The 11,185-nt window shown below is 41.2% G+C and overlaps 1 pseudogene; it reads left to right on the top strand.

Annotated features, from left to right (window-relative positions):
- Window positions 1-3,009: 3,009 nt before the first annotated feature.
- Window positions 3,010-4,349, top strand: LOC147632319 (MFS-type transporter clz9-like; annotated as a pseudogene).
- Window positions 4,350-11,185: the final 6,836 nt, after the last annotated feature.

Genomic DNA, 11,185 nt, shown 5'->3' on the forward strand with positions numbered 1-11,185 from the left:
TACTAATATTTGCTCTTGATGTTTATATATCTTTTGATAGAGATTAAGTATAATATATATATGATAAAGAGAGATTTCATGTAAACATTACTTAAATGTATCATAACCCTCAAGTCACTCCTAATTTTGGGACTATGCAAAATTGCTAGCGATGGTTTTAAAATTAGTTGGTGGAGGGAAGGTTAGGTGGCATGAATAATTATAGCACTTATTCCCTCTCATCTAGAATGGTGGAGTTCATGAGGACTAGACATCACGATCGAAAATTAAGTACAATGGGGTGCAGGGCATATGTGTATATTATAGCGTAGCTAGCAAGATATTTGTCATTATGAAAAATGGCCATGATGACCGTGGGGTCTGCATCGCTCTATCGAAGTTCTGCTAGATGAAGCTTATATGAACCCATTACTTTCTAGTTTGTTGGCTTGAATGATGATGGATCTTAGGAGTCAGTGGTGGTAGGGTCACCATAGCCAGGATTTTCTCAATTTAGACCTCATGGTTTCCTTGATCATTCTTTCAGATCATCCCACTTTTAGTGTTTGCAGATGATGAGAATTTCTTGATACTTGGAGACCGAAGTGGCACCGCTGATTTACATCCCTTTGTTTGCATTTGCACTAATCGAAGCTCTTCCAAGCAATACATGCTCTTCTAAAAGTCCTGCAAGTATAACATATACCTTTTTGGCTGATAATAATTGAAATTTCAAACTCCCTTCACACTTGCATGGAAACTATGAGGCCCTGTGTTTGTTGATATAATAAATTGAACTTTTAAACTCCTTTTAACGTTTACCAACTTGCATGGAAACTACGAGCACTTGCATTTGTTGGTTTCAAGTCTAGTGTACCCAGAGCTTCCCATGTTTCATAGAACATCAAGTTATGGTTTTGTGCGTTAAGTGGCCATAATACTACTAATGCATGTCTTGCTCTAATACCATGTTAGAAAGCATAAGAGAGACTGAATGCAATAAACACAAGTGATGAGATAAGATAAGTGAGTTGGCAGGAGTTCCAACACGGGTGGATGGAACACATATGAAGCTCCGAAATACCCAACATCAACATTTCAATGTTTGTATGGCTGGAAACCACAACACGAGCATTCCTGCGATAATTATAGCTGTAAAACCATCATTGCATTGTAAAATTAGATCTTGAGAGTGTACAAGAGGAGAAGAGCATTGTCCAAGAAAATTTGCAAGTGAAGGTGTTAAGAAGTTGTGTGCAACAAGAAGAAAACCGAACACAGAAGGAGCGGTGGGTTCACGTCAGAGCACAACTGAAGCGGGGATCAGAGACGACGCTCTTGGAGCAAGGTTAAGGGAGAAATAGGCTTGCAAAGAAAGCAGGCCCCGCCACTGCAACGCAAGACCTGCAGAAGAAAGGGGGGGCTGTCTCGGGCAAAAAGCAAATAGCAGAGAGAGAGAGAGAGGGATGGTTCATTTGCCTCACAGAATAACAACAAATGCGAGTGAAGGAGCAGCTCGGTCAGGTTCAAAGAGTGCGTAGGTGAGTGCCCAGCAGTACTGTGTCGTGGAGGCGTGCAAGCTCGTCGACCGCAGCAGAGGATGGTGGAAATGACTTCGAATTTACTATCCCAAGTTCACTTTTGACACGCAGAGGGGCGTGTAGCGTGGCGGGGTCCCAAATAAAGGCATTTATTTGGTGACCACCGCCTTCAAAAAAAAAAGTGACACCTTGGCCTTTATTTGCCACTTCAGAAAAAAGCGAACCTTAGAAAAAGCAAGCTCCAAATAGGGAAAGAAGAGGATCAGTTCGCTCCAACGGTGGCAGGCTTGGTGGTGGTTATACGTGCAGCCGTCCTACTGGATACCTCCCCCCCCTCTCTCTCCCTCTCTCTCTCTCTCTCTCACACACACAAGAGAATTCCAAAATTCAAAATTCAAAATCCCCTTGTCACTTACAAGAGAGGATGTTCTCAAAAACTCCCTCCAAGCGCTATTCTCAAAAACTCCCTCCAAGCGCTATTGTTGATCCTAGCTTTTCCTAAAACAACCAATCAAATCCAAGTTCCATTGTTGATCCAATCAAAACAAAGCAATACCAAGCCTTGCAACCTATAAATCTAGTCCAAAACATCAATCCATTGTACACACCAGCCCTTCTTCACCACCATGCCATACATTAAACCTCTATGTGAGTGCAAATCATGCCTATCCTCTAGAAACCCGTTCCTATCCCATGTTCTTTGCCCTTCTTTATTGCTTGATAAGCGAGGATGACGCGTTTGCCAATGTGGTGCCATCCTTTTGTTGCACTAAACCTTCCCTTAAGCATTCTCCTAAGCCTACTATAAACCCTTGCACTATCACCTTGCTTGCCATATCACCTCCATGCCCAACACAAAAGCTTGATCATCATGACAACACAACACCACCACTGCAAAAGCCTTCATCATCGAAAATCGTAGAGCGAAGAAGAGAAGCTAATGAGGAGCTAAGAAGAGAAGATAATGAGGAGCAGCCCAAGAAGAAATTCAAGTGCAGCGATTATGCACATTTGATCATTGAGTAAGGTGAGATTTTAGATTTACATGCTACTTGCACATTTATATTCAATTCATTGTGGATTATGGACACTTAGTTGCTTTTTGTATTATGGTTATTTTATGCCTACAGGTAATCCAAAAGAGAGCTCTCCTTTTGCAGTAAAGGACAAGTGTGTTTTTCAACCCAAAGCTCATTGTGTTTATAAACACAAGGTGAGATGCCTATAGCTGCTCATGGAGCAAGCATGTCCATGCGAGAGTGCACAAGACAATATGGCATGAGTTGGACGGCACTCTCGGCATGGATAGAGGGCAGAACAAAGAAGAAACGCAAGGGGCCAACTCCCCTCATTCCACTTAAAGAAGAATGAGCGTTGGTAGAATGGGCATTCCGCATGCAGGATGCTGTGGTCATGGTGTGACCCTTAGCGCAATGAAGCTTAAAGTGGCAGAGCTTTGCCAAACTTGACCCACACCCTTCACAAATAGAATTCCATGAAAGAGTTGGTGGGACGGCTTTCACACAAGGCATCCAGACTTAACCTTCCGTGTCACAGAGGGTTTGGATAGATCAAGGGCAATCAACCTCCGCCCGGAAGTGGTCAAAACCTTCCATGATAACCTGAAACTCATGTTTAACGAACACAAGTATCCCTCAAGCAACATATGGAATGCAAATGAAACTGGGGTGCAAGGTAGCACAAACAAAGGCATGAGAGTGCTAGCACGGAAGGGATCAAAGGTGGTTTACGGTGTCACATCGGATAGCCATGAATGGCTAATGATATTATGTTGTGTGAATGCTACAGGATCATTTCTCCCAGGTTATTATATCTCCAAGGGAAAGAAAGCTATGCATAACTACCTTCTCGAATGTGACGACGGTGCAATCATGTCAATGCAATCGAAAGCATGGATGACTGGCCAGCTTTTTGAGGCATGGCTGGACCATTTCAAGGCATCTCTACCAACCCCACCCTCTCCAAAAAATCCGCATCTCCTAATCGTGGATGGGCATGGAAGCCACACTCGCTTGGATGTGGTTCAAAAGGCACGAGATTGGGGAATCGACATAGTCACCCTTCCGGCACACACTTCTCACAAACTATAGCCCCTTGATGTCTTAGTTTTCAAGCCCTTCAAAACAAATTTTGTGAAGGAAAGGAACCTTTGGTAGGTGAGTAGCTTCTTGAGCCAAGCGACAAAGAGTGAGCTTCTCGTGCCAAGAACACACAAACAAAGAGTGAGCTTGCTGGTGTGGCAAGTAGGGCTTTGGCCTCATGTTCACCGAAAGCAACATCAAAGCGGGATTTCGAGCAACTGGTATTTGGCCCTTAAATCATAATGTTTTTGATTACAATAGGTTGCCATGCTCAAATATTGATGTGCATTGCATTTCTAATGAGGAGCATCTAGAAATTGGTGAGTGTAGCCAAGTACCTTGCACCCCTATGGATGAGCAAATAGAAGAAGCGGCTACTATGCTCTCTAGCTTGGGAAGGGGAGCAAACAATATGGGAACAACAAGCTCACAAAATGTGGTAGAGATTTTGGGGGTGCCAAGGGAGAATGTGTCGATCGGACGTGTGATCGGCGAAGCTTTTGTTGACTACTCTAACTCCTTGATCCTAACCTCTCAACATTACATAGAGACGATGCTTGCAAAGAATGCAAAGAAGATGGAGGTCAAGCGGTTGAAGGAAGAAAAGACTCGGATGAAGGAATTGAAGAAGAGGGAAGAAGAAGCTGCAAGTGCTCCAAGAAGCTTCAATGGGATGAAGAGAAGCGAGCCAAGGAACAAAAGAAAAGGTGGGAGGTTGAGCAACTAGAGTTACGATTAGTCCTTTGGGAGGGGAACACTCTTAATGCATCTATTCTTCCATCACTTGGAAGGGCAAATGACATGCAAAGGGTAGCTAGAGCACACCTCATCTCAATCCATAAACAATCTAGAAGATGTCAAGCTAACATCATGTAACTTGTTTTCAAGCATGGTAGCCATCATGGTATGCATCCCACTTTTGTTGAAGGCTTGTTTTTTCATATGGAAAGCTTTTCTTTTTCAAATTGTGTTACCATCCATATTGAAGGATTTGCTTTTTGAAATTGTGTTACCATTTGTCTTCTCTCTTTGTGTGTGAATGATTAACAAGTACCATGACTTGCAAAGGGGTGTTTGAACCTTTCATGTATCAAGCTCCACAACACTACTACACTAACTCATGGTAGTATATTTATTCTGAAAAGTTTGATAGTATTCTATGAAAGATGATAGGCTGCCTTCTTCTTCTTCTTCTTCTTTTCTCTCTCTCTCTCTCTCTCTCTCTCTCTCTCTCTCTCTCTCTCTCTCTCTCTCTCTCTCTCTCTCTTACACACACACACACACACACACACCTACAATATCTCTGTCCCTTGGGCGCTAAAGCAAAGGGCACCGCATACCTAGCTAGGTGCCACACACAAATATCTCCCAAAAATCATGACAACTTGCCCATGTGAGTCTACCATAGAACTCTAAACTAATCTAATACTTTTTCACTTGACAGCTTAAAGGACATGGCAATCATGTGAAACTAGAGTAGTCTTCCTCTTACACTTAGTTTTTCTTGTGAACTTGATTGGTGAACTCTAATATATGAGCCCTTTCAGCCCTTAAGTTTTCAGCCTAACTTGCATTCTTGCGCACGCGCACAATGGCGGTCGATTTTAGATGTGTAATCAACTTGCATAAGCAAGTTGTTTCAGTAAATGTATGAGGTTAGTGTGTTTGTGCCTCTAGTTACATATCAGTCTTGCATGGTTGTATTACGACTCATCGGAGTTTAGGTTGAGTTTGTGATGTGTTCTGGGAGGTGTGTGTGCTTGTGCCTCTTGTTGAATATCAGCCTTGCAAGGTTGTATCACTTTTCGGTCAGTGAGCTACATTGTGCTTAGTGGAAAATGTGGTGTGTGCAACACAAAAAGTGCCTGTATTGCCGACATGGACAGTGAGTGAGAAAGCCTAAGTAGTGAGTGTGTTGCACTGCACAGGTAGTTTGCAAGTCGTGAGAAAGCCTAAGCAGTGAGTGTGTGTGTGTGTGTGAGAGAGAGAGAGAGAGAGAGGGAGAGAGAGAGAGAGAGGGAGAGTGAGAGAGAGTGTGCCACATGGCACATTCTTCCCTGCACCATATGGGGAAAAGAGGCACCACACTACTAGTGCCAATGCGCCACATAGGTGGGGAAGATGCAAACTCCTTCTATGGGTTGAAAAACGTACACGTGCAACTCTTTGATGCTTCATGAGGGGGCGTATGCGTATGCTTCAGGAGGGGGCGTATGCGTGTCAGTTCATGCTGTAATGTTTTCTGCAGATGCCTACCTAAATAAATGCACATGATTTAGCAGGCGTGGAGGTGGGCGGGGTAGGTGCCACATTACCTGCCCCTTTACCCTACATGGGCACTTCCAGGGACATTTACCTATCCTTTGATCGGATTTTGAAAAATCTCCCTAAATATTTTTATTCCTTTTTATGTGTGCTGTAATAATGGGTTCTTTGCCCGCTGGTGTAGAACTCCAAAAATTGACTATCTATGTTTTCTTGTGTGTTTTTATCCTCTGCATTCACCTAAATAACTGAAGCCATGTAAATCCTTTAAACCCACGTTAGAAGCCAGGGGGTTGTGAAAACTGCTAAGGGTGATGCTCACATGAATCAGGCCTATAATGGTTCTAGGTTGTGGGTACTTTGGTCACCTAGCCCTCTGAGTTGTTGTGCATCTATGCTTAGACCTAGAGCCCCTGTCCACACTTGTACGGAAGCCATGAGAGTGCCTAGTATAGCCTCTGAGTCATGCTCAAAATTAAGCCTCTGAGTTGGCATAGCGGACACAACTAGTAGATGACATGGTACAGTCTAGAGGTCATTTTAGCTTTTGAAGGTTTTTCTTTTGATACATCTCCATCTTTGCTCCGAAGGGGTTTTTTTTGGGGTATTTTGGAGCTTCATATGTGTGCTGTCTACCCATGTGTGAACTCCCACCAACTCATTTATCTTATCTCATTACTTGTGGTAGATATGTGTGTCGTCCACCCATGTGTGAACCCCTACCAACTCACTTATCTTATCACTTGTGGTAGATATGTGTGCCTATGTGGCATATTTTCCATCACACCTTCTCTCTCCCATACCTATATATTCTGCCCTTATACTCCACTCTACTTATCATTTGTACATTCACTCATTCTAGTTATTGTTATTGGTGTTTATTACATTGAGTTTCTCTCTCTCTCTCTCTCTCTCTCTCTCTCTCTCTCTCTCTCTCTCTCTCTCTCTCTCTCTCTCTCTCTCTCTCTCTCTCTCTCTCATGCTTTCTAAACAGTTGATCCTTGCAAGCTCAATATCTAGACCTTCATCCTCCATGGATGATAGTGTGGCCATATTGGTTATTCGTGTTTTTCTCTATTTAGCCTTGTTTATTTTGGTTGTAGCCTCTTCTTGGGTGAGCCTTTTCACTCCGTTTTGTTCTTTTTTCTCCTCGTCTTTCGGTTGTAGCCTCTTCTTGGGTGAGGCTTTTCACTCCGTCTTGTTCTTTTCTCTCCTCGTCTTTCTTTAAATGGATTTGAACAAGCATGTGTCTTGAGTTTACTCCCATTAACGTACCTATTGGTCTTTATACCATTAAGAGTCTCAATTTAATAGATCCTTGTGAAGTCATATATGTGATCCTAAAGGGTCCCATTTCCTGTAGTTTTAGTTTTGTTATTTTATTGCTCCCCCTATTCCAAGCCTAGTGCTTCTGTTCCAAACAAAAGCACTAGGTTGTCCTCCTTAAGCTCTTTAACATTTTGTGGTCAAACCATTTCTTCCTTCATACATACCAAACATCTTACAAAGTGGCAACTCGGTATGCATAATTTTTTAGTGACCTATGGGGTTGATGCTGTAATGACCATGGAGTATGTCGTACCTAACTTAAGAATCATAATCAGTGATAGATTAACTAAAAATACTATGGTCGAGCGGCTGATTAATCTATAGAAACTAGAAGAGTCTTGACTAGAGTGAGGGGCATCTTGTCCCTCTATTGTGGTAGTTGACACTCGTCATAACCTTTCATAAATTTTGTTGCATCGTTAAATAATGTTGGCCACCATAGCCCCACTTGGAGAACCTTTCATGTTGTTACTTCTCTAAAAAAATGTCCTCTTACAATTCTAGAGTATGCTCACGCTCACCCTTTCCCCCACATTTTTATCAAATTGACTAGCTCCAACAAGCATCCAAATCTACAAATGACATGCTCATATAGAAATTTAGCTGTGGTACGAGCATTAATCTTCCTAGTAGCCATGAATTTTGTCCACTTAGTGAAATAATCCATGGCTACTATGATGTAGTGGGCTTGGGTTTTATGTGCAACAAGACTAATGAGTTCTATAAAGTCAATTTCCCATTTCTCAAAAGGTTACAAGTTTGCCGAAGTGGAATGAAATGCACACGAAGCATGTTAATTAGGAAAATGGTCTAAGCATGCATTTCCACATGATAGATACATGAGTCAAAGACCATTGGATGTGGTGCATTATGATGTTTTGGGCTCTAACAAAAACGACATTCTGATGTTCGAGGTCCAACAAAAATGGTATCAATAAAAGGATGCCACTATTATGTATTGTTCGTTTGACGACCACACTAGGAAAGAGAAAAGAAAAGTGTTTAAACACTTTTAGAGCTTCAAGGCTACAATTGAGAAAGACAAGGGCATGCACATAATATGCCTAAGATGAGATGGTGTGGGATAATATTTATTCAATGAGTTCAAGGCTACAATTGAGAAAGACAAGGGCATGCACATAATATGCCTAAGATGAGATGGTGTGGGATAATATTTATTCAATGAGTTCAGTGATTATCTAAGAGAGCATCGAGAATAGAGGTAGTTCACGTGTGTAGGTACACCACCCTACAACAAAATGGGGTTGTAGAAAGAAATAACAAGCATATTGCAAAAGTTGCTTATCCGTTGTTGATGAATGAGAACGAGATGCCTCACTACTTTTGGGCTAAAGCAATAGCAAGAACATTGCAGAAGTTGCCCATGCATTAATGAATGAGAAAGAGATGCCTCACTACTTTTGAGCTAAAGAAATAGCAACTGCAACTTACATTATGAACTGAACCCCCACTGTAGTAATTCATGGCATGATACTTGAATAGAAGTTTACTGGTGGCAGAAAAATAGATTTTGCACACTTCAAAGTGTTTGGTTGCATTACTTATGTACATGTGCGAAATGAAGTGAGAAGCAAACTAGATCCCAAGGCATAAAATGTATCTTTATTGAATAATCCCTTGAGCAAAAAGATTATAGATGCTGTAACCTTACTACCCATGAGATGCGAGTGAGCAGGGATGTTATTTTTTATGAGATAAGTAGCTGGTACACACCAATGAAAGATCCCATAGAGGCTGACGTATGCTAGAGCGAATGGAGAGCAGTAATCACACAAGTGCTTACTGGACCTAAAAGAGTCCCTCTAGTAGTGGGTCTATTACTAGAACTTGGTTAGGAAGGTTGAGACAAAATGCCAACAATTTTGACACATCTATAGGTGCTGAAAATTCAGCAAATTCACATGTATCACGAAAGAGAAAAGAGAAGGTAGATCAACTGTTCATAATGCCTGAAGTTTCAGCAAGTCATTCATTTGTTAATGGGGATAGTGGCTCACAACAAAGCTTTGATGAGGACTTTGGGATCCTGGCTATTGTTACATCTAGTGCACAAAGGCCAAAGTTGTGTTAAGAATGATCCAGGTGTACACGGGTCTATGAGGTTTAGATATCCGATGGTGGATAAGTTGAGATACAATGGGTATACAAACCATCAGTATGCTTAAATGGTTAAAGCAATAAAAGACATAGAGCCCACATGCTTTGTGGAGGCACTTGGACACAAACATTAGAAAGATGCCATGGATGAAGAGACATGGATGAAGAGATGGTTACATTGGATGCAAATGAGACATGGAAGTTGGTGCCAAGTTGCCTAAGAAGAAAAATGTAATTGGATGCAAGTGGGTCTATAAAGTACAACAGAATTTAGATGGGTGTGTGAGCAGGTATAAGGCAAGATTGGTATGCAAAGATCTATGGAATTGATTATGAGGAGAACTTCAATCTGGTTGCTAGCATGGCAACCACGATAGCAGTCATTGGTGCTATAGCTACAGCTAAGAAATTGTCTTTACATCAAATGGATGTAAAAAATACATTTTTACATGGTTATTTACAGGAGCATCATATAGTTACAGTTGGCGATGAGTAACCCAGTGTATCATGCTAGGATGAAGCATATTAAGATGCATTATTGCTTTATGAGGAAGAAGGATCTAGTAGGTGATGTGTATTTAGTCTATATCATCACAAAGGATTATGCAACTTACATCTTTACAAAGGCATTGGGTATAAAGAAGCTCCATAAGTTCAAGAGCTTACTTGGAGTATAATGTATGGAGTTAAGCTCGAGGAGGGAGAGTGCTGAGATATTGAGCTCAACTAGTGTGCATATATGTGACACACTAGGATGACAAATATGCACTTATTTCATTAGCATGGTTGGTGAGATTATGGGCAATATATGATAGCCACTTTGGTGTACTAGAGTTATGGCATAGTTTTAGTGCCAGCTCATGTAGTCAGATTCACACTATGCCATAACTCTAGTATACCAAAGTGACTACTTTGGTGTTATGGCATAGTTATAGCGCTAGCTAATGTTGTCAGATTAGACAACTAACATCTTCACAAAGGAATTGGGTACAAAGAAGCTCCACAGGTTCAAGAGCTTACTTGGAGTACAAGGTATGGAGTTAAGCTCGAGGGGGAGTGTTGAGATATCGAGCTTAACTAGTGCCAATATATGTGACGCCAGGATGACAAATATGCACTTACCCCGCCAGCATGGTTGGTGAGATTATAGACGATATGCCGTTAGTGGTTTACAAGCTATGTGATAGCCACTTTGGTGTATTAGAGTTATAGCATAGTTATAATGCTAGCTCATATAGTAAGATTCACACTATGGATTGACCTTTATATGTTATAGTAAGAGAGTACTCTCCCTTATAATATATACTATATTCTCTTTATGTTATGGTTGTATAGAAGAGAATAAAATTCATCCATCTATCTCTCTTGTGTGCTTTTCTACTCCTGTGTATATAGAAGAGAACAAAATTCATCCATCCATCTCTCTTGTGTGCATGTGTGTGTATGTGTGTGTGTGTGTGTGTGTGTGTGTGTGTGTTTGCTCTTGCAAGGAGTTCAAGCTCATCCTCTCCCTCACATTCTTCTTGACTCAACAACTCCAACAGGCATCCAAACCTAGAAATACTCTACTCATATAAGAATTTGATCGTTGTACGAGCATCAACCTTCCTATCAGCCCTGGCTTTTGCGCAATTAGTGAAAGAATCCATCTTTAATAGTCAAGCTATGACCTTTAGTCACCCTAGCAATCCAAATAGATGAAAAACTTTTGACGTAAATTTCTCGATCGTCGTGAAAATTTCTAGGTTTTCACGAATTTTGACATGAATTTCTCGATCGTGAAAATTTCTAACTTTTCATACCAAAAACTTTTTGATCTTTTGGTATCAAATTCACTTATAATGAACTTAG

This window comes from Cibotium barometz, chromosome 13, assembly GCF_041138505.1.
Source record: "Cibotium barometz isolate CiBa-2024 chromosome 13, ASM4113850v1, whole genome shotgun sequence".
NCBI lineage: Eukaryota > Viridiplantae > Streptophyta > Polypodiopsida > Cyatheales > Cibotiaceae > Cibotium > Cibotium barometz.